This window comes from Hemicordylus capensis, chromosome 2, assembly GCF_027244095.1.
Source record: "Hemicordylus capensis ecotype Gifberg chromosome 2, rHemCap1.1.pri, whole genome shotgun sequence".
NCBI classification, from domain to species: domain Eukaryota; kingdom Metazoa; phylum Chordata; class Lepidosauria; order Squamata; family Cordylidae; genus Hemicordylus; species Hemicordylus capensis.
Window position 1 is genome coordinate 351,033,216 of NC_069658.1, and position 24,362 is coordinate 351,057,577.

Here is a 24,362-nt window from a genome sequence, read left to right on the forward strand (position 1 = left end):
AATCCCCCTTAGAGTCAAATGAATCTTTTACTGACACCCTGCAGCAGAGAAAATGATAGGCGCTCCCCTTGTTCTTCACTTTCAAGGATGACATGTTTACAAAGAATGCCACTGTTACTAATCCCAGATGATACCACACGTCTGCCTGGAAGAAACTGTCATTCTTGAGATGCAGAATTAGTTTCTTTCAGTATCTAATATCCTTCCTCCTTCATTCCCATTGAAAGCAACCTTTATTGTGCTGAGCAAAATAAACACTTTTAATTAAAATGTAAAGTGTCTCTTGCTGCTGAATTCTCAAAAAGCCCCCTCCAAAATGATATATCTAATTTCCCCTCCTATTCTGCATCTTTCTCTGATCTCTTGATGAGAGTGGTTGAATTAAAACCTGTGCTCTACGGATTTGCATAAAATTAGACAACCAGGGAAATTAACAGGAATGGATTCTGCTTCTCTTGTATGTGATGCTTTTTCCCGATTAAGGGAAGAAAGATTTGAATTACTATTATTTTTTAGAGTGTATTCAACATCACTTAACCTAACTGTCAAGACAGCAGCAGGATACAGTGAAACATAAACTTATGCATATGTTAATAAAGGATTCCTACAGTGAGAAGCAAATGCCAATATTATACGGATTAGGCAAGGTTCCTAATTAATCCAGTCTCACTACTTGACTTTTTGAATGTTCGTAAATGTTACCTTATTTTGGAGGCTTGCTTGCTAATCTCCTCTGCAGGCACTCCTCATGGGACAGGATGCCTCCACTCCAATGCAGATGCCTGGTAGGAAGGAGAGAGGCAAAGCCCCATCTCCTCCTTGCCTACTGCCACTTCTACTGAGTATATTGGGTAACACAAGGGCTGTTCCCTTTAAGTGCTGCAAAAGGCTGCACATTGCATGAAATGTACAGGAGAAAGCAAAATTGTCAGGAGTCAGGTTAACAAGTCGGAATATGCCTGTGCGTTGACTGAAAGCAAGCATTAATTCAAAACAGGGGCACCAATTATGGAAGGCAGATGTGGGGGCAACCCATAAACAATCACATGGAATCTGGTTATCAGGAGCACTTCTATTTCTGGTCAACTGAGTGGTTCTATTCAATGGGCCACTTCCTTGTTCACACAAACCACTGTTTGTCATTACATGCATTATGCTAGTCCTGCAAACCAGAATGAGAAATCACAGTTTAAAATGGGTTCCAATTCCATTTGCAGGTCAGATTTGGATATACGTTAAATTGGATCTGAATACATGCACTTGGATTTGCATTTGCATATACATGCAAGCCACAATATGAACAAAAAAGCGAGGGAAGCCATCAGAGCATGTGAGGGGGAAGGTGGAGCACACAATTCTGAAGCTTCAGCATGAATGACCAAACCAGGGTTCACTATTATTTGGCTACTGGTATAAGCAAACAAATGTCAAATATATTCAAGTCCTTTGAGTTTTGCTATGAATCTTCCCACTCCCACCCCACCCAAAACGCAGAACAGCATCCCTAATAAAAAACTGAAAGGAGCACATTGGCTCAGTTGGAGGGAAGGGTAATCTGTGCAACAAATGAGCTCTCCATTTACAACTGTATTTTAGGAATCGTTGGAATCTAATTTGTTACAGAATCCATTTGGGATACCAGAGTACAGTCCCTGGGATTATGCAGAAAGCCTCCCAAGACAGAGTGCATGCTTTTCATTATCACCATCATCATAAGCAACAAATTAATGGTGCTTTACGGCATAGCAAAAAGTAAATCAAAAGCAAAAGAGCCAGGCCCTGTCTTGAGGAGTGTACAATCTTAATTTCAACAGTGAAAGAGACAACAGAAGGAAGGAAGGAAGGAAGGAAGGAAGGAAAAGAAATCAGAGAAAAAACAGGTAATGGGAAGAAAATGTATAAATCCAGTTACATACACCAATACTATGCTAAATAAGCCACACTTGTTATTCACTTGCCGCACTTGTTATTCAAGAAGCTTTGATAATGCAAGCTCTCTCCTATGCACCATGACTTTTGTTGCTACAACTTCTGAAAATTACTGTGTGCTTGCCCATATGCCCACACTTCTAAGGAATTAGACATTAATAACACTGGTCATTGCTGGTAAAGCACCCTCAATAAACTCTGCTTTAATTCACATTTTTAAACCCAAAAGTATTGGTGAGGAAATAAAGTTAAATGGTAGCTGTATGTGTATGCTGAGAAACCAGATTTGAAAATGTGGAGCGTGCGGATTGATTTCGGAAAGAATTGTAGGTATTCAATTTTTAATACAGCGGGCTTCATTTCCAACGGATTGGGCCCATGATCAAGTGTGACCCTTTTTACAGCTGTACTTATCATAAATGTAGGCAGATTCCCCCCCCCCCCCCCACAGCAGAATTTAGATTATAGTATTGAATAACACATCAAGACTGAGCATTCTAGAAGTGTGTGTGTAATATAAATATAAATATAAATATATATAAAATTTAGTACTTAATGATATTCAGATATAGGATAGCACATATACTTGCATGTAGGAGCTGCTGTAGTGAAATGGAAGTAGTTCTGGGTTCAAATATTACTTCAGGCATGAAGCTTTCTAAAGTCACTAAAGCCACCTAAAGTCACTAGGTAACCTGAGCCAAGCTACCAGGCCACAATTCTCTCAGCCGTATCCCACCGCTCCCCATCTATGGCATGGGAAATGCGGTTAGCCATCGTACAACAGGCCTCAACTTTCGTTAGCCCTAGGAGTCAGCCCCAAAATGTAGGAGACAGACTGCCTTCTGTAAGTGGATGGACTCACTGCTCGCCCACAGCAACACGCTCCACTTCATGGGGGACAGGGTGCCTTGCCCGTTCCCTCCTTCTCTGGTCACATCCATTGCCTGGCTCAAGTGCCACAAGGTGGTGCCTCGGAATGGTCAAACCTTGTACAGGCCTGTTGAGAGGATTACTGGGAAAGGTGCTGCACATGGTATTCGTTATTTTAAAATAAATTTTACTTTATCGCAGGGTTTCTAAAGAAAAACTGGACTGCACTACCTCATATATTCTTTTCATATGTATGCAAACCCTCTGAAGCCTACTGTGATGCCAGAAAATAAATTCCTGGGGACTGTGCAGTCATCAGGGGTATATTTTCATGATGCATAGTGGGCTTCAGAGGATAAAGGAGACAGCTGAAAAGCGCCTCTTTCCTCCCTTGTCCAATGGCAATAAAAACAGGTACCAGTGATTTGTTTGTTAAAGGAAAGAAGAAATAAAGAAACAGAAAGAGATATTTATTTATTTATTCCCCATCTTTGGTAAATATTTAAGGTTCCAATTCTAAATATTCTTAAAAAATAAGGCCTTATGAACCTAGTGGTATTTACTGAATAATAATGTTTGTGATAGACTTTAAGACTTAAACTTCACAATGTTATTATTATTTTATGTTTATAATTCTCAGTATTTGAATAGGCATGCTTCTCTTAGAGGGTTTGGTGCATAATAAGCCTGTTCCACAGAAGATGCATTTATGTGTTACTCATCAGAAAATTAAGTCATACAGCAAGCTGCCTAATAAAATGGATGCAACTTACTACTCACAAGTCACAGACAACATGGACTTAAATTTTAAATCTAATTTGGACTGCCCTTGTTTTATTAAAGTAATTGGCTGTAGAAATGCTGAACAATGAACCCGAGCTCATATAAAACATCAATTACGTGCAAGAAATGCACCCACTCCACCCATTTCAATTTTATTTCCATACTCCCTTATTCAAAAACTTTGGCAACACACACCTCTCAGCTAAGCTTAAGGGAGATTTTGAACAAAAGGACATCATGGTTCACAGGAGAGTCATATTTGGTGATATCCCAGTTTACTACATCTGGCATCAGAGTGGCAATATTGAACAATCCATATATATGTCGTCCAGCCAAGATCAACTACTAATACTGTATATTGGTTCTAATGCTGCGTGTGGAGCAATATAGTATTGTACTATATCAACAGAAGATAATTTCCTTCTCATACCACCAAATGCACGTTTATTTCCTTCGAGAAATTTGCTATTAGCAATTACTCTAATATTAGAGTAATTAAACCACAGGAATTATTAGAAAATAGCCTTACTCACATGTTATGGTCAACACTTCTACAAGGGTACAGTGTACACAAGTAGAGATCTGTACTCAGCTACAGTTATTCACTGTACATTGAACACAAGTGCAGCAGTACACTTTCTTCCTGTACCATGCATTAGAGAGACCTGTACCCACCTTCACTTTTAAAACGAACACCATGCCTGTGTAAAGACATTTGAACACAGGTACAACATAATGTCTGAATAGGACTAATATCTTCTTAGAGCTGATCTACACTTTTAGAATTTCACATGGTACTGTTGAAACTGTACCACTTCAGATTGGATGGAGGTAGAGGGTACTGCATATTCAAATGCTCCCCCTTGTAAAATCTCCCTGCACTGAGAGCTGATTTATCCCATTCATAGAAGGGGAAAAGTAAGCTCTGTCCTATCCAGCAGCTGTACCCAGCTCTATAATGAGGTAGGAGGGAAAGCCCTCTCTCTGTTGCTGCTTAAGACAGGAGCACAGATTATGCCACCGTCCTTGGTTTTAACCAACAGATGATGGGCACATGGGAGCACACACAGCTCCTGGATTAGGATAGGAGGCTTCTCCCACCCTAATTATGTCTGTGTGAACTGCTCTATGAAGGGTGGGTGTGGGTGTGCACACCCATATGATTGTGGGGTGGGAAAAGAGAAGAAATGTCCTTTCCAGGCACTAACTCTATCCCTGTTTGTTTCCGTTCATTTTTGTGCAGTGTGTAGACCACCAGGCCTAACTTATTACTCACTTTGGGGACAAACACACTTATTTTGGAATATTTGAATGTTATTCAAACAAGAGAGAAACTTACAACAGGGTACTTACAAAAGCTTCTACCAAGAGAAATGAATCCTTTCACAGATTTCCCATCCTCTCCACTCTCTTCCCAATATCCTAATTTTACTCTATGTTTTACTTCAGTTTGATAATGAACAAGGCCTTCTATCCAATGTTAGAACAATGACAAAAAGTCAGAACCATAGAAATACACTGGAATAATGTCAAAATACACATACAGACCTCTGCCTTGTATGGAACCTATGGCAAGAACATAAGAACAGCCCTGCTGGATCAGGCCCAAGGCCCATCTAATGCAGCATCCTGTTTCACACAGTGGCCCACCTGATGCCCCTGGAAGCCTACAGGCAGGAGTTGAGGGCATGCCCTCTCTCCTGCTGTTACTCCCCTGCAACTGGTACTCAGAGGCATCCTGCCTTTGAGGCTGGAGGTGGCCTATAGCCCTCCAACTAGTAGCCGTTGATAGACCTTTCCTCCATGAAGTTACCCAAGCCCCTCTTAAAGCCATCCAGGTTGTTGGCTGTCACCACATCTTGTGGCAGAGAATTCCACAAGTTGATTATGTGTTGTGTGAAAAAATACTCCCGTTTTCTGGTCCTAAATTTCCCGGCAATCAATTTCATGGGATGACCCTTGGTTTTAGTGTTATGTGAGAGGGAGAAGAATTTCTCTGTATCCACATTCTCCACTCCATGCATGATTTTATAGACCTCTATCATGTCGCAGTCGTCTTTTTTCTAAACTAAATAGCCCCAGGTGTTGAAGCCTTGCCTCATAAGGAAGGTGCTCTAGGCCCCTGATCATCTTGGTTGCCCTCTTCTGCACTTTTTCCAGTTCTACAATGTCCTTTTTTAGATGTGGTGACCAGAATTGTACACAGTACTCCAGGTGTGGCCGTACCATAGTTTTGTATAAGGGCATTATAATATTCGCAGTTTTATTTTCAGTCCCCTTCCTAATGATCTCTAGCATGGAATTAGCCTTTTTCACAACTGCCGCACATTGAGTTGATGCTTTCAACGAGCTGTCCACCACAACCCCTAAATCCCTGTCTTGACCAGTCACCGACAGCTCAGATCCCATCAACGTATACTTGAAGTTGGGGTTTTTTGTCCCAATGTGCATCACTTTACACTTGCCAACACTGAAGTGCATTTGCCATTTTGTCGTCCACTCCCCTAGTTTGGAGAGATCCTTTTGGAGCTCCTCACAATCTGTTTTGGATTTCACTACCCAAAAGAGTTTGGTATCATCTGCTAATCTGGCCACCTTGCTGCTTACCCCTGTTTCTAGGGGTAGGAAGACTGTTTAGCTGAAGTCATCTTTTCAAATATTGCAGCATCTCTACGGAATTTAAGCAGTCACTCCAGTGCAGTAGGAATTATATCAGATTTCCAGTTCTTGCAAAGTGTACTTGGGTTTGTTTTTTTGTTGGTTTTTAAAAAAAGAAAATAAGACATAAAAAGCTGGAAGAAGGCTTCAACTATCAGGATCTGAAAAAATGCATATTTATGATATATCTAACACAGAGACTCTTCTGATTATCATTACAGATTCCATGAACTAAAACCCCCAAATTTGTAACATTTTCAGTAATACTGTATTTACCCAAATAGAAGGTGACTCTGAATTTTAAAAGATGCCTTAAAAGATAGAGGTTATGCTTGTATTTACCCAAAAGAAAGAGGACGACTCTCTCCCCTCAATATTTAACAAGGAAGAACTGGGGGTGGGGAATCTCATCTTGGATTTGGGTAAATATAGTAGCTTTCTGCTAAGATAAAGTAGCAAGAGTTTGGAAAAGTCTTGGTTTTGGTTCCAAAAGATTTTCAAGTGAATTTCTGAGCAGTGCTGACATATCATTGATCAGCCGTCTCAAGTTAGGGTATTAAACAGTAACCAGGCTGTGAAGTTCTTGATGTTACATCAGTGCTAGTATCATGACCTGAAAAACTTATCTGCCCTCAGATCACATTACCCTCTTGACTTAGCAAAATGAATCCAGGAGTGTATATGTGCCTGTACAAAGCAATGATTTCAGGTGCACTCTGCGTATTCTCTCACTCTCCATAGGAAGGGCGACACAAAACATTATGTCAGTGTTAATGCTGATGGCAATGTTCTGCATTACATTTTGAAGACGTGGTATTCCCTCCTCTTTCATGTCCTCTTATAAGTAATAAAATTCTTGACGAGGAGACTTTTGTATGGAAACCCTAATCCTCCCCTAGAGTAATCTTGGGACTTTATTCCTAATAAATAGGAATCTTAACGAAGGTTGTCAACCCTCCAGGATTGGCCTGGAGTCTCCAGAAATTGGCACCAATCTGCAGGTGACTCTTGAAAGCAATCCTAGAGGTTTTAATGGCTTGATAGTGTAATAATATCCAAACATATTTTTTCGGGGGGTGGGCGAGGGGAATCTCCAAGAACAGCTTCCATCAGAGTCGGCAACCCTAAGCTTAACGGAACAGACACAAATGAGTACAATTTATTCATTAAAACATATTTTATCTTGCCTTAAAACAAATTGGTTGATATCCTAAGACTGCATGCATGCACCCAAAGGATGTGTGCCTGCAGTGGCTGTACTCCTGTTTCAGTAGCACAGGCAGCTGCATGTGCAGCAGGTGGGATTTCCCCTAATCTCCCCCAGAAGTACTCTGTGCAACCCAGAGATCAGTCCCTGAGGGTCACGCAGCACTCAAGGATGTGTTTATGGTTGGGTTGTTGTTGTTGTTTGCTTCGTGAGTCAGTGTTATTCAGGATGCTGGCCTATAGGTTGAGTAGCCTGTTCTGTAAGGGAAACAGTCCAAGAATTTTAAGGACTGCTTCAGCTGCCCACTTACTGGCTCCATCTCCCAAATGTCTGCAGCTCATTCGCCCATTTTGCCATCCAAAAGCAAGGTTGCTGAGCTTGTATATCTTGTCCCTAAGAGAAGTGTTTCCATTCAGGGCTCCATTAGCCTGGAACTGGAACCTTCTTGTTGTGCTGTTTGGGGCTTGCAGGAAACATCCTTTCCCCCTCTCCCATCCTCTGGAAACACTTCCTTTTGCTGCTCAGGATTGGGGCTGCCTGCCTATGGGTTTTATGCTATATAGCGAGGAATACCACATGGAGAGGAGAGAGGGTTTTTGTTGGTTTTTTAAATCTCCCGGAACCTAATGTTCACCTCTAGGATACGATAAGCTGTTAGGTGCTCCAAGTTCTGTAAGGGAAGAATGGCAGTTCAGTCCCCAAATAGCAAAGCAAAACCAGGTTGGTGAGAAAGCAGCAAAGCAAGAGGTCTTGAGACAGTTCTTTAGTATTGAAGAACTACAAGGATTCATTTAAAGAAAAGGTTACAAACAGAATATGAAAAAGCCTGCAGCTTAATTTCAGCTGTAGCTCATGGCTGAAGAGAGAGACCAAAAACAGCCTGCCATCTCTGGAGAGACAAAATGGAGACTAACATTGGAAGAATAAAGAGTTTGTTTCCCCCACTCTTCAACTGATGTCTTCAGTGCCTCATGAGGAGACCCCTGGCGGGAGGCTAAAACACACCTCCTGGTTTCAGGGGTCTCCCCAGGGCATCCTGGGACTTCTGGGGGCCAGGAGGTCCCTGATCCCTGCAGCCCCTACTGGCTCCGTGTCGGAGCTGGTAGTTGTGTGGGTGGCCAATCCGGCCGCCCAGCAAGGAGTGACGGCTAAGCCCGCTCTCCCCACAGAGCCCAGTAAGGCTCATGTGGAGAGTCTCCATGTACAGTAAAGACTTGCTTTTTGAAAAAAATTGGAAAGCACTGTATTGTTTCAAAATTAATTCAGACTTGGCAGATCTCCTACACAGTCTAGACTATCAAAACACATATTAAATGTATGTTAACACTATTTCTGATCACTATAGTTTTAATTAGGACATATATGACTCTCATTTTATGGAAGACATCACTGTTTTGTTTTAAATACACTTCTCACAACTGCTATCAAAGCTTTTTAAACTAGATCATCTAACCCTTCTGAAGGAACCAGTCCAGTGTTCTCTCTAATTTTTTTCATCTATGTGTGGAATTTTGTTTTGGGCGGCAGTATCAAGGCAGTGTGTACACATGTGCATTCAGAGTGGGACCTTCCTGATTAAACCTGAGCGGGATCTAAAATTGACTGAGGGGACGTCAAAAACATATGAATGCGCGCACATGCTCACACCTTAGAGGGAACACTGGACTTCTCTTCTCTTTGAAATATATTTCTATACACTGTTTTAATAATGGTTTTGTATTGTTTTTACAGCTTTTGATTTTAACAATTAATTGATTTTAGTTTTATTTTAATGTAAACTAGCCTGAGCCATTTTTGGAAGGGCAGTATAGAAATCAAATAAATACATAAATAAATATTGATAAACTGCTGCTATGCACCCTCTCTTTCAATGGGTCTTCCATAGCTATCCCATACAAGGGCCATTCCAATGAAGCATATGTATCAACAACACTTGGGAGATCACTCTACCTGTGGCCTCATATATTGGCTACTATACCTTCATTCTCAGGTTCTGCCATGTGCATTGACTACAATGGCATCATCTGGCTACATGGCTAGACAATTGGTCCCTAGTATTCCTACCCATTACATTTAGGATTCCGTAACAATGTGCAGACTTTTAAAAAACAAATTAGTGAATAAGATAAAGAGTCTTCACATGACGCATGTGAAGTGCCTGATGGGGTTCTGCGGGGAGAGTGGGCTTAGCCTGCTCTCCCTGCAGATGAACAGCCACTCGTAGCTGGGCGGCTGGATTGGCCACCCACACGACTGCTGGCTCTGTCATGGAGCCAGTGGGGGCTGCAGGGATCAGGGCCTGCGCGGTCCCCAGAGATTACAGAATGTCCTGTGCGAGCACACGGGGCATCCTGGAGAGACTCCCAAGCAGCCTCCTGGTCAGGGGGAGTCACCGCATGCCGTGGAGTCATATGAGCAAAGAAATGAGGTTAACGGAGCACTCACTCCATTAACTTAATTTAAGGGGAGGGTGTTCTAGGTTACTGTTTAGGGTCTTATGTTATTTTGTTGAGAAAAAAATAGTGAACACGCTCCTATATACTGTATTTACCTGAATCCAAGACTATGTTTTCTCCATTTTATTTTATTTTTGGATACTAGAAATCAGGAGGTCATCTTAAATTCAGAGTCCTGTTCCTTTTGAGTATATGCAGGTATAACTTGTATATAACCTCTACTTTTTAAGGGGGTCATTTAAAATTCAGAGTCATCTTTGATTTGGGTAAATGTGGTATATAAAAAGGGGGTTGCTGCAATTTAGTGAGGGTGATCCACATGCAGAAATATGCTTCGACATTTAGGTCTTCTTCTGAAAGAGGTCTCATATGTGCAAAAGGGTGCTATGTAGGCAGCTTTCCCTGTGGGATCCTTGCATCCAATACTGCAGTCTCGGCTTCTGGTTCCACTTGCTGAACTGGGACTGAATACAGGACACTGTACAAAAGCAGTTTGAATAATACCAGTCATATGTTTAGGGTGATGGCTGCAGTGCCTGAATTCAGTCTACCCTCTTCACTTCTCAGTGATTTGTGCTGTTGAACATGACAAAGTGAAATATCTATCTGATGGCATCTATAGGTGTTTATATGGAGGTTCCTGTGCACTGCAGCATGGAAAGTCCTATGGGGATCAAGGAGTTAAAGAAGAAAGCAGTACTGGAATGAGGCATGTCCCTTTGAAGAGCAAAGTACCTGCTTCCCTTTGCCTTTGTGCACGTGAATGCAGCCCAACATTTCTGTGCTTTGGAAGAAAGCTGTGTGAACAAGCAGTGCTGAGGACAGGTCAGTCACTGGGGGTGCTGATTATAAGCTTATCTATATGCTTTCCCAGAACTATATCTGCATGCATCCCGAGTTTAGAAGAATCCCATGTAAACAGTCCGAAATAAACTTTTCTTCAAAAGGGCTAAAAGCAGACAGACTGCACCACAGGTTCCCACCTCGGGCAGGAATTTGGATTAAAGGTAATTATTTTATCTTCATCCTGAATCTTGATGCTTCACCATTTAATGACCTAAGAATCAGGAGGCATCCAAAAGAGAGGCACAAATTCCATGGGTGTATGCCATGAAGTGCAACTCTGAATCCAAACCTACCAACCACAAGCCGAAGTAATCAAACCAGCATTTCTCAGCCCACATCTTTATACAAATGATGCCAAACACAGGCAAATTGTGGCAATGGAGACAGGTTTATCTTTCGCATCAGTGGTGCAAAGCCTTTTGCAGTGTGAAGAGCCTTACAGGCTCTGTGTCAGGAGCCTGTGGCCTCACCAACTTTAAATACAAATTTAAAGAGACTCTACAAAGCCATAAATATTCATTTCTTTATCGATAGGTGGCAGCTCTCCAGAAAATAAGGGAGCTGTATGAAAGAGGGCATCCCTGGAAAAATTATGCCTTGTAATGGATTCTTGCCATATGAGCAGTTTGCTATGGTAGAAAATAATCTATAGGATTGCAGTAATCATTCTTTTTTGGGGTGAGGGATTTTCATCAGAAAAAAAGCACAAGAGGAAGGAGTTATTTTTCCCCTCCCTGTGTGCCCTGGTCTCAATCAGGTTCACTCTTCGTGGCTAGTTTTAGTGGATGGGTGTGCTTTCACTGGAAAGCACACCTCTTTAGAGGGGCTTAAGTGTACATCTACTTTTACCATTGGCGCAGCACCCATTGGACAAGCAGGGACATCCTGGGCCCAGTGAGTCAGGGGGCTCCCAAAGAGATCACCCTGCAGCTGCCCCTGCCTTGCTGCCACTTCTTAGCCTGGTCTCCAGGGGGTGATCAGAGCAGGGCAGGCCACCGCACATGGGCAGCAGCAGGCATGGCCGCAGTGGGCCTCTCTTCTCCAGCTGAACTGTGCGCCTGCACAGTTTGACTGTGGTGGACATCACATGCCTGTGATGTCACAGACATATGACATCCATCATAGTCGAACTGCGCAGGTGCAGGGAGGCCCACTACCGCCGCCATGCCTGCTGCTGCCATGGGGGGTGGTCTGCCCTGCTCTGATCACCCCCCACAGGTCAAGCTAAGTAGCAGTGGTGGAGCATGGGGGGCGGCAGTGGGTGGGCAGGGCAGGGGTGGCGGCAGCGAGATGCTTGTTGCCCCACCCCTTGCATCTGACATCAGACACAGGGGGCATAGCTTAGGGTGCGGGGCACACGTGCTTTGCACATGCGATAGGGAGACCGCCACCCAGGTTTTGTCCCCTGGCCCCCGGGGATCTTCCTATGGCCCTGGCCCTAAATTGCAACTGCTATTAGAGCCTTTCCCAGATCTGAACATGGATGCAGACTCAGAACAAACAATGAATCCAAGAACCACCCACGCTACTCAGGGACCTAAAAGGGAATTTGTGGGAACAGGAAATACCCTTTAAATTGAAGTCATGGAAGGCAAGGTGGTTATTTGACCTCTCCCTCCATAGTGAAGAGGACATGAGGCAGCCTGACTCCAGCTTCCACCCAGTCCCAGGTAAAGGAGTGGGAGGGGACATGTCTGACTGATATTATCAGATATGCCATATATCCATAGAGTTCCACCATGACAGAGGGAGACTTCCTGGGTTGTTGTTTTTTGCGGGGGGACGGGACTCTGACTCATATTTTGGCAATCTCCACCGCTCACCCCACAACTACTGCAACATTTCCGTCACAGCCTCCCTTTATTTCATCTCTGTTTGAAAAAAACTTTGCTATCAAAACCAAAAGAATTCACCTCTCTTATCATTCAAACCACATGACAGACTTTCACTGTACGTCTAAGGGACAACAGCTCCCACTGAGTCAAGAGCCAGTGCAGTGTGCTGCTTACAGTGAAAGGCTAGGACTGGAAGGACCTGAGCTCAAGAGTTGAAGCTCACTGGGTGATCATGGGCCAGTCACTCCAAGCCTAGACTAGCCGACCTCCCAGGGTGTTGTGAGGATAAAGGGAGAGAACCATACACTCTGCCCTAGGTTCCTTGAAAGAAAGATGGAATGAAACAAGGCAATTCATAAAGAAAATAATATTTACTCCCAAGTAACTCTGCACAGGACTACAGCTTTGTCTCCTTCTCGAACTGAAACTACTTTGTGACATTTTAATTGGTTCTACTAAAAAGTGGCTGAGATGATGATGGAAAGAACCCACCATGGCTGCTGAAGAACTCCAAAGGCAGCCCGGACCATGTAGCAGTGAGGCTGCTGGGGAATACCTTAAGAATGCTTCCAGGCATTTTTGCAGTGTGCCTTCTGTTGTTTCCAGGGTGCATTTTTGCAGTGTGCAGTGTACCTTCTGTTGTCTCCAGTGGAAGGCACACTACACTGCTCCCAAGAAGCATTGTTTAGGCATTCCACAGCAGCCCCACTGCGACGCTGGTGGGGGCTGCCTTTGATGTGATGCAGCAGCCCTTTGTCGATGGAGGGCTGCCTTAATACTATGTAAGCTGTTATTATTCTGTGGCTGGTTTTGGATAGGAACATAGGAAGCTGCCATATACTGAGTGAGACCATTGGTCTATCTAGCTCAGTATTGTCTTCACAGACTGGCAGCAGCTTCTCCAAGGTTGCAGGCAGGAATCTCTCTCAGCCCCATCTTGGAGAAGCCAGGGTGGGAACTCGGAACCTAGATGCTCTTCCCAGAGCGGCTTCATCCCCTGAGGGGAATATCTTGCAGTGCTCACACATCTAGTCTCCCATTCAGATGCAACCAGGGCAAACCCTGCTTAGCTAAGGGGACAAGTCATAATCTATGATTTTTTAAAAAAAGAACCATTTATATCCTTCCTTTCTGTAAAATCCAGAAACAGTACTCAAGAAGTCCAGAAAATCCACAGTGAAAAGATTTTTTTTTTTAAAAAAAATTGACTACAGCACCAACACATAACAAGGAGATATGTTGTAACTTGGCACCTGAAGGAATTAAATGAGGGGATCAAATGGACTTCCAATAAAAGGGCATTTCATAACATGATGTAGGGGTATGCACGGAACTGGCATGGGTGGTTTGAACCAAACTACCTCGTCTGAAAAACTGGTTACTTAGAACCTGCAGTGATCCGGTTTGTGCTGTTGAACCAGTTCAATTGCATTGCTTGTAAAGGGGAATCCAGTAAGGATCCCCCTTTGCAAGCAAAGGGGGATTGCCTATTTAAGAAAGGGGGTGGATGAGAGGGCACCTTATTGGCTGTCGCAGCGGCTCCCCAGTGGCAGTCGGGGTGGCTACCTGGTGGCAGCCCCTCTCAGCCCCACCGGCACTCCCCACCGCCAAATTGTGGGTGGTTCTGGCTCCGGCTCCTTATCGGATTCCCCTTTACAAGCAATGCAATTGAATTGGTCGAACCCAATTCGGTTCAAATTGGCTCTGCACACCCCTAAAGTGATGCCTCTACTGAAAGGATATCTACTGATGCCTCTACCCCTGCTCTTGGCCTGCCATGCTCTGGACTGCAATGTCACCTTTAGTAGGACCTCTTGGAGAAGACATGGTGGCACACATAAGGGAGGAGGCAGCCCTTAAGGTAACCAGATCTGAAACCATCTGGAGCCTTACATAAGAACAGCCCTGCTTGGTCCTGCCACAGGCAGGAGTTGAAAGGGGCATGCCCTCTCTCCTGCTGTTACTCCCCTCCACCTCCTCTGAGGCTGGAGGTGGCCTGTAGCCCTCCAACTAGTAGCCGATGATAGACCTCTCCTCCATGAAGTTATCCAAACCCCTCTTAAAGACATCCAGGTTGTTGGCTGTCACCACATCTTGTGGCAGAGAATTCCACAAGCTGATTATGCGTTGTGTGAAAAATACTTCTGTTTGTTGGTCCTAGATTTCCCTGCAATCAATTTCATGGAATGACCTCTGGTTCTAGTGTTATGTGAGAGGCCTCAAAGATAAGAACCAGCAAGTTGCATTGAAACCAACAGGTAATCAATGTAGGCAGGGGTGAAGCTATAATTGAATGGATAGGTTCAAATAACCCGGGGGGGGGCACTCCTGAGGGCACACTAGCTCCCTCCCTCCCTATTTTCTTCATTATCTCCCTCACTTCAAGAGGCCGCTGGGGAGAGGGGTGAACACTTGCCCTCTTTCCCCTAGCTATGCCCCTGAATGTAGGTCACAAAAGGTTGGGGCAATGTGCTCTCAACAAGCTGTCTCTGTTAATAGCTGAGCTACAGCCTTTTGTATCAACTAAAGTTTCCAAATGCATCTCAACAGCAGCCCCACAGTGTAATAATCCAGTCTGGAGATTGTCAGGGTATGGGTAACAGTGGCTAGATCAGACTTAACTAGGAAAGGCTGCAACTGGCAACCCAGTGTAAGCTGATAAAAGGTACTCTTCGTCACTGCTGCCAAAAGAAGGACTGGATAAAGGAGCATCTGGAAACTGTGAACCTGAGCCTTCAGGGGGAGTACGACCCCATCCAGAACAGGGTGAACATGTTGAATCCTGGACTAGCTGAACATATAAGCCAACACCACCTGCATCTTGTTTGGACTGAACTTCAACTTGTTCTCGCTCATCCAGTCCCATACAGCTGTTAAACACTGACAGGATTTCCACTGCCTTTCTAGAATCCAGTAAAACAAGAGAGATAGAATGTCATCAGCATACTGATGATTCCTCAGCCCAAATCTCCAAAGAACTTCACCCAGCAGTTTCATGTAGATGCTGAAAAGAGGGGTAAATGGAAACCTGCAGAAGGAGGCAGAGCAGAGGTTCTCCTGTACCAACTTTTCAGCCCTACTTTCCACAAATGAACAAAGCCACCTATACAGAAAGACAGCCTCCACCTCTCTCTCTCACTCACTCACTCACACCCCTGTCCACAACAGTCTCCCTGTCCATCTCCTAGCTCAATTCATCCATCAGAATGACCAAGACAATTTCTATCCTGAAACTTGCCAAGAAGCCAGATAACTGGCATCATCCAGGAATATCTGGATTCCACACACAGGAGTACCTTGCCCCCAAATGGAATATGATACACGATATTTAATTAAGAAGGATCTAAAGATGGTTTCTTTAATCGCGAATATATTTAAATCTACCTCTTTTAATATTGATGGCATACAGCTCTTTTTCAAAGAATCATTTGTCATCTCTGTTGTCCACACACAAAAGCCTGACCTTGCCATTCTAATTAGTCCAGTACACAAGTGGTTGGCCATACAGCTTCAAATATCACGTCCACATCCTCAGAATGAACAAGTTGAAAGATTATCAAAAATGGTGTGAGGGTCCCTTAGAAGTGTTCACAGTGACCATGGCACAACTAGAGTCCAGAATCTGCAGAACAGATTCAAGAGATTTTATCAACCAAGTGAGGCTGTTTTCATGCACACCCTAACCCAGGCTAAGGAAGCCCAGCCTGGGTTAGGCTGCATGTGAGAACTGCCAGGAGAGGGTCTAATCCTGGCAGAGCAGTGCTGCCTAGCCCAGCTTTTAAATCTGGCTCTTAGCGAAAGGCTTGAACGAGTCCTTAACCTGGGCTCCAGGATAGTGTGTGTGTGGAGGCTGCATTCAGCCTCAGCAGACACAGAGATGGCCTAGAGTGCCCATCTCTTGGGAAAATCCCCCAATGCATTGCACATGTCATTGGACATGTCATCCCAGCCTCTGGAGCTCTGTGCTAATCATCAGCATTTCCTTGCTCATCAGGGGGGAGGTGAGTTGGGGCAACCTCCCCCAACCCCCGCATCCTCCCGGTCATGTGAATGGTCCCAGTGTCGAGCAAAGTGGTCACAGCAGGCTTTCAAGGGCTCAATCTGCCACCCCACAGAAGGTCCTAACTGTAAAGGGTCCCTTACCACTTCACTGGATGACACATAGTAAGCAAAGAAAGGATGACACAGTGGCAAAGAAAAGAGACATTCCTGCCACCATTACTGACATGGTGAAGGCCCCAAAATAGCCTTGAGCCTGTGTTCTGTTGGGTTGGTCACATGCCTTTCTCAAATGGTGCTCCAGCTGTCATCCCTCCCATATCATTGCTCCCAGCTCCAGGAAAACCAAGGAGCTGTAGTAGTTCTGTGAAGAGGAAGAGGGGATTTGAGAGAACTTGTGTCTATCCTTGGGCTATTTCTGTATTCTACAGTTCAACCAGGGCATCGACAGAACCATTAGTCATATTAGCAGGAAAATCCTCCAGAGCCATTAACAAACCATTTGGATCAATCAGTTTCCAAAGCAGAGTATCCTAATAGTCCCATTCCCCATAAGAGGGGTTCGATGCCAAGAGCCTAAACACAACCAGGGTAGTGATCAGACCATAGTAAAGGAATAATGACTGACATCAGGACTAAACTGACTCGAGGAAATCCCACTGAAATTAAAAAGACAAATTAGGCATGCCTAACTTGCCCTTTTAATTTCAGTGGGAGTCCCACAAGCAAATTTAGTCCAGTCAAACAAATTTAGTCCAGCCAATGGCACTTAAAGAAAGCATGGTTTCATTTGCTCATATTCATCCTTGTAAATATTGCCTCTTCAATTCCTCTCCATCGCATCCTATGTTTTTCTCCCCCCTCCTTTTTCATTTTTTAATCTCTCCTCTGCTGTCAACATTTGGACTGTAAACTGATTAGGACAGAGATCTGTCATTTTGTCTCAAGTGCCATGCACATTGATGGCATTATGAAAATAACTCTAAACAACAATAGATAATATACACATATTTTATGAATAATCCCTAGCAAGTCTTAAAATGGAAAAACATGTCAACTGCTTCCATGAAAAATTCTGTTTGCTTGGAAGGTTGCCACTTATTTTATGCATGCAAGATTAGTAAATATTTGATTATTGAGATGGAGAATCAGTGATCCTTTGCAAGGATGTGCCTCATAAGAACAATGTGCCACTTGCAATGTTTTGTCATATCAGCAGTGTTTTCCCATTGTTGTGATAAAAACATCTTGCTTTGCTGGAAACCAGTGGAGGCTACTCAAACTTTTTCCTTTGCTGTCCTGTAGAAATTCGGAACAATAAAACAGAATTATCCTATTTGATTTAGATTTGATCAAAGAAATACTAACAGCTTGCTTCACTGTCGTTATGGCTAAGCTGCATTTTGAAATGCTTGATGTCATTAGCCAGAGATGAAAACTTTGTGTGACAGACTGAGAGCCCAAGTTATAAACCATGAAGTCCCCATCCACCACTGAAGACTTGGGATCTGGGTGCGAAAGTTAGTCCCAATCACAGATAAAGTTGCCAGATTTCAGGCTTTCAGCTGGAGACTTGGTTTTGAAGGTCTGACTTCAGCACTCTGGATGAGTTGCTCAGTCTCTGGTAGCCTGCCACTTTTGTTATCTCTCCCCATCTTGTGGTAGCTGGTCTTGTGGTAGCAAGCATGACGTTTCCCCTTAGCTAAGCAGGGTCTGCCCTGGTTGCATATGAAAGGGAGACTAGAAGTGTGAGCACTGCAAGATATTCCCCTCAGGGGATGGAGCCACTCTGGGAAGAACATCTAGGTTCCAAGTTCCCTCCCTGGCATCTCCAAGATAGGGCTGAGAGAGATTCCTGCCTGCAACCTTGGAGAAGCCGCTGCCAGTCTGGGTAGACAATACTGAGCTAGATAGACCAAAGGTCTGACTCAGTATATGGCAGCTTCCTATGTTCCTATGTTGACTATAATAATGTTGCACCACTTAATCTGGCTCACCTACATTCTTTGCAAGTAAAGTAATTATCAATAAAAGGTGTTTCTAGTTGTCTCTGCATCATAATTACTTTGCCGGTACAAATGATTATTCACCACCACAAGAAATGAGAGCTTGGCCAACCAGAATTATTAGAGCTATCTGCACCATCTGATTAAAAAAAAAAAAGATTTTCTATTTCCATGGAACAAATTAATTTTTTTAAAGTACTCAAAACAATATTGTAACCTCCATTTCATTTTCCAAACAAGTCCTTTCAGAAACTGAACTTCATCCTAAATGGTGTTGCCTAATGGTATGGAAGTAAAGTAAAGTTGTGCTGAGTTGGTGTCAACTCCTGGCGACCACAGAGCCATGTGATTTTATTTGGTAGAATACAGGAGGGGTTTACCATTGCCCTGTCCCGTGCAGTATGAGATGATTCAAGCTCTTCAGCATCTCCCTATATCTCTGCTGCCCGATATAGGTGCTTCTTCCCATAGTCTAGGAAACATACCAGCGGGGATTCAAACCAGCAACCTCTTGCTCCCTAGGCAAGTCATTTCCCTGCTGCACCATTAGGTAAGAAAGGTTTATAAAGTAAGAAAAGATTTATAAAGATACCTGAAGTGAACAGGATATTCCAAAACTACTTTTGTGTTGTACTTAATGGTCATAACCCAGAAAAGCTTAATTTCAACTACATCCATTGAAACCAATGGAACTCAAGATATCTGTGACTAAGGTGAAAATCCTAGACATGTTTACTTGGGAGTAGCTCCCAATGAATTTAGTGGGATTTTCTTTAGATTAAAGATGCATAGGATTGGACTGCACATTGCATTCCAGCAACAATTTTTTGCTACACTGTACTGAATGAGTAAATAGTATTGGTAAAACAACATTAACATATTGGTCTGTTATACAGTAAATTCATGCTGTGGTGATCAGCTTCATCGAAAAAGGAAATTAAACATGAGTTAGGATGTTAACAAGCATGCATGTCAGGCAATGGAAGCAAGAGATGCTCATTGTTCAAGAATCTGCACAATGCAAGCTTTAAGAAATCATTATGCAGCACACACATCACGATGTTATGTTAATAGCTTTGCAATTACACATCAGTCACACAATTAACAATGAAGAAATAATGCTGTGATAGACTAAACCGAATCTCTCTTTGAGTTGAGCCCAATTCGTACAACTCAATTGACAGGTTGAAGGTGAGGATTAAATGAAGAGGGGAAAATAAATCTGCTTCCAAATTATCCTTAAAAATGGGGGTGGGGGTGGGTTTTGAATAAGATAGTCTCTGAACGTCTGTGGAATATTCATTATCCATTGATATTTATGATACTGGATTTCAGGATTTGGTCATGGCCACCTGGTAGCATTTACATGTTATGATATGTGACACTATCACATAAATTTTGGGCGGTATAAAAATATGTATAATAATAATAATAATAATGGCATATCACACCTGCTCCCTCCCCAAGAAAAGAAATAATGAAGAAATGCCAATAAATCTACAGTGTGCAAATACTGAAGTAAGATTTCACATTCAAATTGGAGATTTCAAATATGAAATTCCATTCCACTCTAGTTGAGTGGATCTGTATAGGGTTTGGGTTCTGGTTAAGCAGTTGCAATGATTCCCCATGGAGTTGGTTTCTAGCTCATCTCAAATTCCCCATACCACAGCTGATTCCTCACACAACAGCTTTGCAATGGCACAATAAATGGGTTGGTGTTATGAGCTGGTTGTGTGGTAAAGTAATCATGTAACCATGCAGTCATTCAACCAACATAGCTGTTTTATTGTATGAACTGGCACTAGCATCATCTTCTGCAAGACTAGGAGAGGCATCGTAACAAAATTAGGAGTGTGCTATATACTCCCAGATTCAGATTTTGAGATAGGCAGAGGCTGTTCCCACAATCGCCCAAAAGTGGGCTAAGGGAGCCCTGCCCGCTTTTGGGAGATCGTGTGCTGCAACGGGAGCAGTGTGCGGTGACACACAAGTAGACCCCTGACTGGGGGGCTCGGGGGGTTCTCCAGGATGCCCCGCACGCTTTCATGGGGCATCCTGGAACTTCCGGGGGCCACGCAGCCCCCGATCCCCACAGCCCCTGCCGGCTCCATGATGGAGCTGGCAGCCGATCCGGCTGCCCAGCTACGAGCACCTGCTCATCTGCAGGGAGAGCAGGCTAAGCCCGCTCACCCTGCAAAATCGCACACATGTCGTGTGAAGCGCCTCACAGAGTTGTATTTAACAAGCTAAGAGAAATCAGTATTAGAACCACTAAGGGGCAGCAGGCTAAACACCCATCTTTTCCAGATCTGGGACAGGAACAAGTCTTCCCTGTTACTGAGAACAAAGGAATTGTTCTCACTACGAATTGACAATGAAAGCAATACTTATTAGGAATCAGATGCTCTTTGCCCAAAATCAAGACAATGGTAATATCTCAGAAAGCAGTCTGATGCTTGAACTACCAGGGCATGGGCAAAGGGAACCTGACTTCCTTACCTTTGTGATGACCCCCTTAGCTAATGTTTTCAGAAGGCTATGGGGCTTGATTGGGTAAAATCAGGGGCAAAGTTAGGGGCTTGGACTTGAGATTTAATAAAGGGTCTCCCTACCTTTCTCCTCATAAACCAAGCACTGAAGCAGTCCATGGGAAGTGAGAGCAGCAGGAGATATGGAATCATTCAGGCAACAACAGTCAAGAAAGAAAAAGAAAAAGCCAAGCAGGGGCTGCCAGCTAGTGAAGCAAGCATGGAGAAGCAAAGAGGATTAAGGAATCTCAGGATGAGTGCCCAACCAAAAAGACAGGCTGTAGAGTTGGGGCAGAGAATGTGTGCAAGCAACATGCTGGGAGCATCCAATACAGACAGAGAATCATTGTGAGGTAATCACATCTTCATGGTGGAAAGATTCAAACAAACAATACTGTACTGAAAAAAATAGAAAACGTTGCAAGTGAATACTGTTCTCCTGTATATTGGGGAATTTCCAAAAATGAGAAAGTCAGCTAAATGGAGTGGCTAAATGTAGCTATCTGGAAGGTACACATAGATTATGAACCAGATTGTTCAGCCGGTGAGTTTCAAATACCAAGGCTTTTCCTGTGCCGAAAGCAGGTGCAAAGTTCTAGAACACTGCAGTGTATAGTATTGTATTCTGGCAGTTTGAGGTAATCATAAGAGTCTGTTAGCCAAAGTGAGTCTTTATAACCATAGACCTGCTTCTCATTTAATATGGAGGGTGAGGGGAGCAGGGTCATACTGCCAGGTCCTGCTCCCAGTCTCTTCAAATTCAGCTGAATGTCTGCATGCTTGTGGGCATCAGTCCTCACTATTTCAAACCCTGGAAAGGAAAGGTTTCAATTTGCAGGGAGAGATTTCTACAGCCATACAGTGTATACACCATGAAAACATTACACTGAACACACCCTCTCCACACATCCACTCACCTTGGATATGTTGAAAGCAGGGCTATTGTACGGCAACACTCACTTTTGATACCAGCTAACATGGATGTGGCTCAACAAAATTCAGAACCCTCCATTCCAATAAAATAAAACTGAACCTCAAGCTTTTCAAGAAAACACCTGAATATGCATTATCTAAATATCTTAATATCTCAAGTCTAGATCTCAGTGGGATGGTAAACCTGCAATTAACAACTTCTGCCAGCTCACATGACTGAATGTATGATGAACCCACATACTTTTCACATTGAAAACTAAATGGCAGGAAGAACCATTCTAAATGTAGCTTCCTTCCCAACATGCTAATTTCTCACTAGATTTTTTTCTTCATGGGGGAGCATTCAGTTATGTGAGCCTCTGCTTGCAGTCTGAAGTGGTCCTAGACATAGACATCCTAGACATAGATTTACTTCCTCAGTGAGAACTAGACTTCAGTTCCCAAGACAAGACTCTGAGTAGATTTTGCCTTATGATTCAGTATGAAATATGCCATATATTTTGCAAGACACCAGGCCCATGGTTAGGTGAAAAAACATGGTGATTAATGGTTGTACCTATACCAGTGTTGGCAGAGGAGATTAAATGATTGATGCTTATCATGCAATGTTGTTCTCCTACAGCCTCTGAACAAAGAGTAAGTCAAACAGGTTGCTCCATGAACTGTTGGTTCTTCTTGCCTTTTAGGCTATCAGTATGGGATGGTACACACACACATACACACACTGTTCAGGCAGCTACCTTACCGTAAATCTTCTATCGGGGATTAAGTACATGGATAGTACATATTTCTAAAGCCATTTCCTGCACGTGTTTCTGGCACACTGCCACAGTAATATGCGCATAGCATGCAGGTCATCATGCTTGAATAACCAATTATAGAGTACATCTATGGGATTTCTCATCCATGTGGCTACTAGCCACAGATTCGCAGAGCCCCCACCCCCATTTAAACTAAAATTCACACATGTAATACTTGGATAATTCCTTTCATGACATGCAAGCTTCCTTACTACAGCAATCCTGACTGTTTCTAGCCCATCCATCACGTACTGTTGCATAATTTTTAATGCTGTGGTTGAAAGAGAGGCTAACATCCACAATCTGTTCAAGTGTGATGGAGACATAGCCAGTAATAAATATATTTTTGCTTCAAGATACATCAACATTTTTCCTGAATCCAGCACGTATCCAAGCAAGAGTGGCTTTCAGTAGCCAACCAAGGACAATGAGTAGTGATGTGTGGTTAAGGGCATTTTGGATGACAGTGACCACTCTGGTTCTTTCTACTGCTAAAGTATGTTTTCACATGACCTTCTGATAGGCTTCTGAACATTCAGCCAAACTTAGTGCCATAAGAGTTCAATGCTAAATAGCCAGATACTAGAAGAAGAGAAGATTAGCAGATATAGCTAGAAACATAAACACGAGGAGGCTCTCTACACAAGCAGTGTTCAGAGCCAGATGGGGTTTGGTGGGGAGAGCAGGCTTGGCCCGTTCTTCCCATACATGAGCATGAAGCCATCCCTGGGTGGCCAGATCAGCTGCCCACACAATCAGCGGCTCCATCAGAGAGCCGGTAGGGGCAGTGGGGATCGGGGGGCCCCCTGGAAGCCTAGAATGCCCCACGTGAGTGTCATGGGTCATGGATAAGAGCGCTGGACTCCGCCCCTCTTTGTTTTTCCAGCTTTAGTCTCCATTTTGTTTCTCCAGAGGTGGCTGTTTTTTTAGTTTCTCTCCCCTTTCAGCCTTAAGCACAGCTTTCCTATCCTTTTGTAACTTCTAAATACATCCTTGTAGTCCTTCAGACATAAAGAACTGGCTCCAGACCTCTTGCTTGGCTTAATACTCCCCAAACTTGCTCTGCTATTTGGGGACTGAACTGCTATTCTTCCTCTACAAAGGGTTATGAGGCCCAGAAGCCAGTAAATAAAAGAGAAAAGCCTAGAGAGTTAAATAGAAAGCAAAGCAAAGAGGAAAGCTTTGAAAATGGAGACAGCACAAGGATTCCAGATGATTGAAAAGTTGCAAGGTCCTGAGTACGAGCTCTGGTCTTTCAAGATGGAGATGCTCCTCAAGAGTCATGGACTTGGCAGCGTCCTGCACACCCAGCATCCTGCACATGCAGGAAAGGAGCAGAAAGAATGGGACAGAGCAGGTAAAAAGGCATCAGGAATTATTTGCCTGGTGGCGAGTGACCCAATCTTAGTGCATCTAAGAGACAAAGAAAATGCAAAGGATATGTGGGAAACTTTGAAGAAGTTCTATAAAAAGCAGTCTGTGGTTCCCAAAGTGCATCTAGTAAGA

At 43.5% G+C, this 24,362-nt stretch overlaps 1 protein-coding gene and 1 long non-coding RNA gene across 14 annotated transcripts in view; one reads left to right on the forward strand and one right to left on the reverse strand.

Moving 5' to 3' along the window:
• The window catches only part of TCF7 (transcription factor 7), a 185,896-nt gene that overhangs the window by 97,100 nt on the left and 64,434 nt on the right, over positions 1–24,362 (reverse strand). The gene's annotated exons all lie outside the window — the stretch shown is intronic.
• Positions 1,640–21,695, forward strand: LOC128344519 (uncharacterized). The gene is made up of 3 exons (XR_008315897.1): positions 1,640–1,880; positions 10,529–10,731; positions 21,228–21,695. It is a non-coding gene; the product is annotated as an uncharacterized LOC128344519 (long non-coding RNA).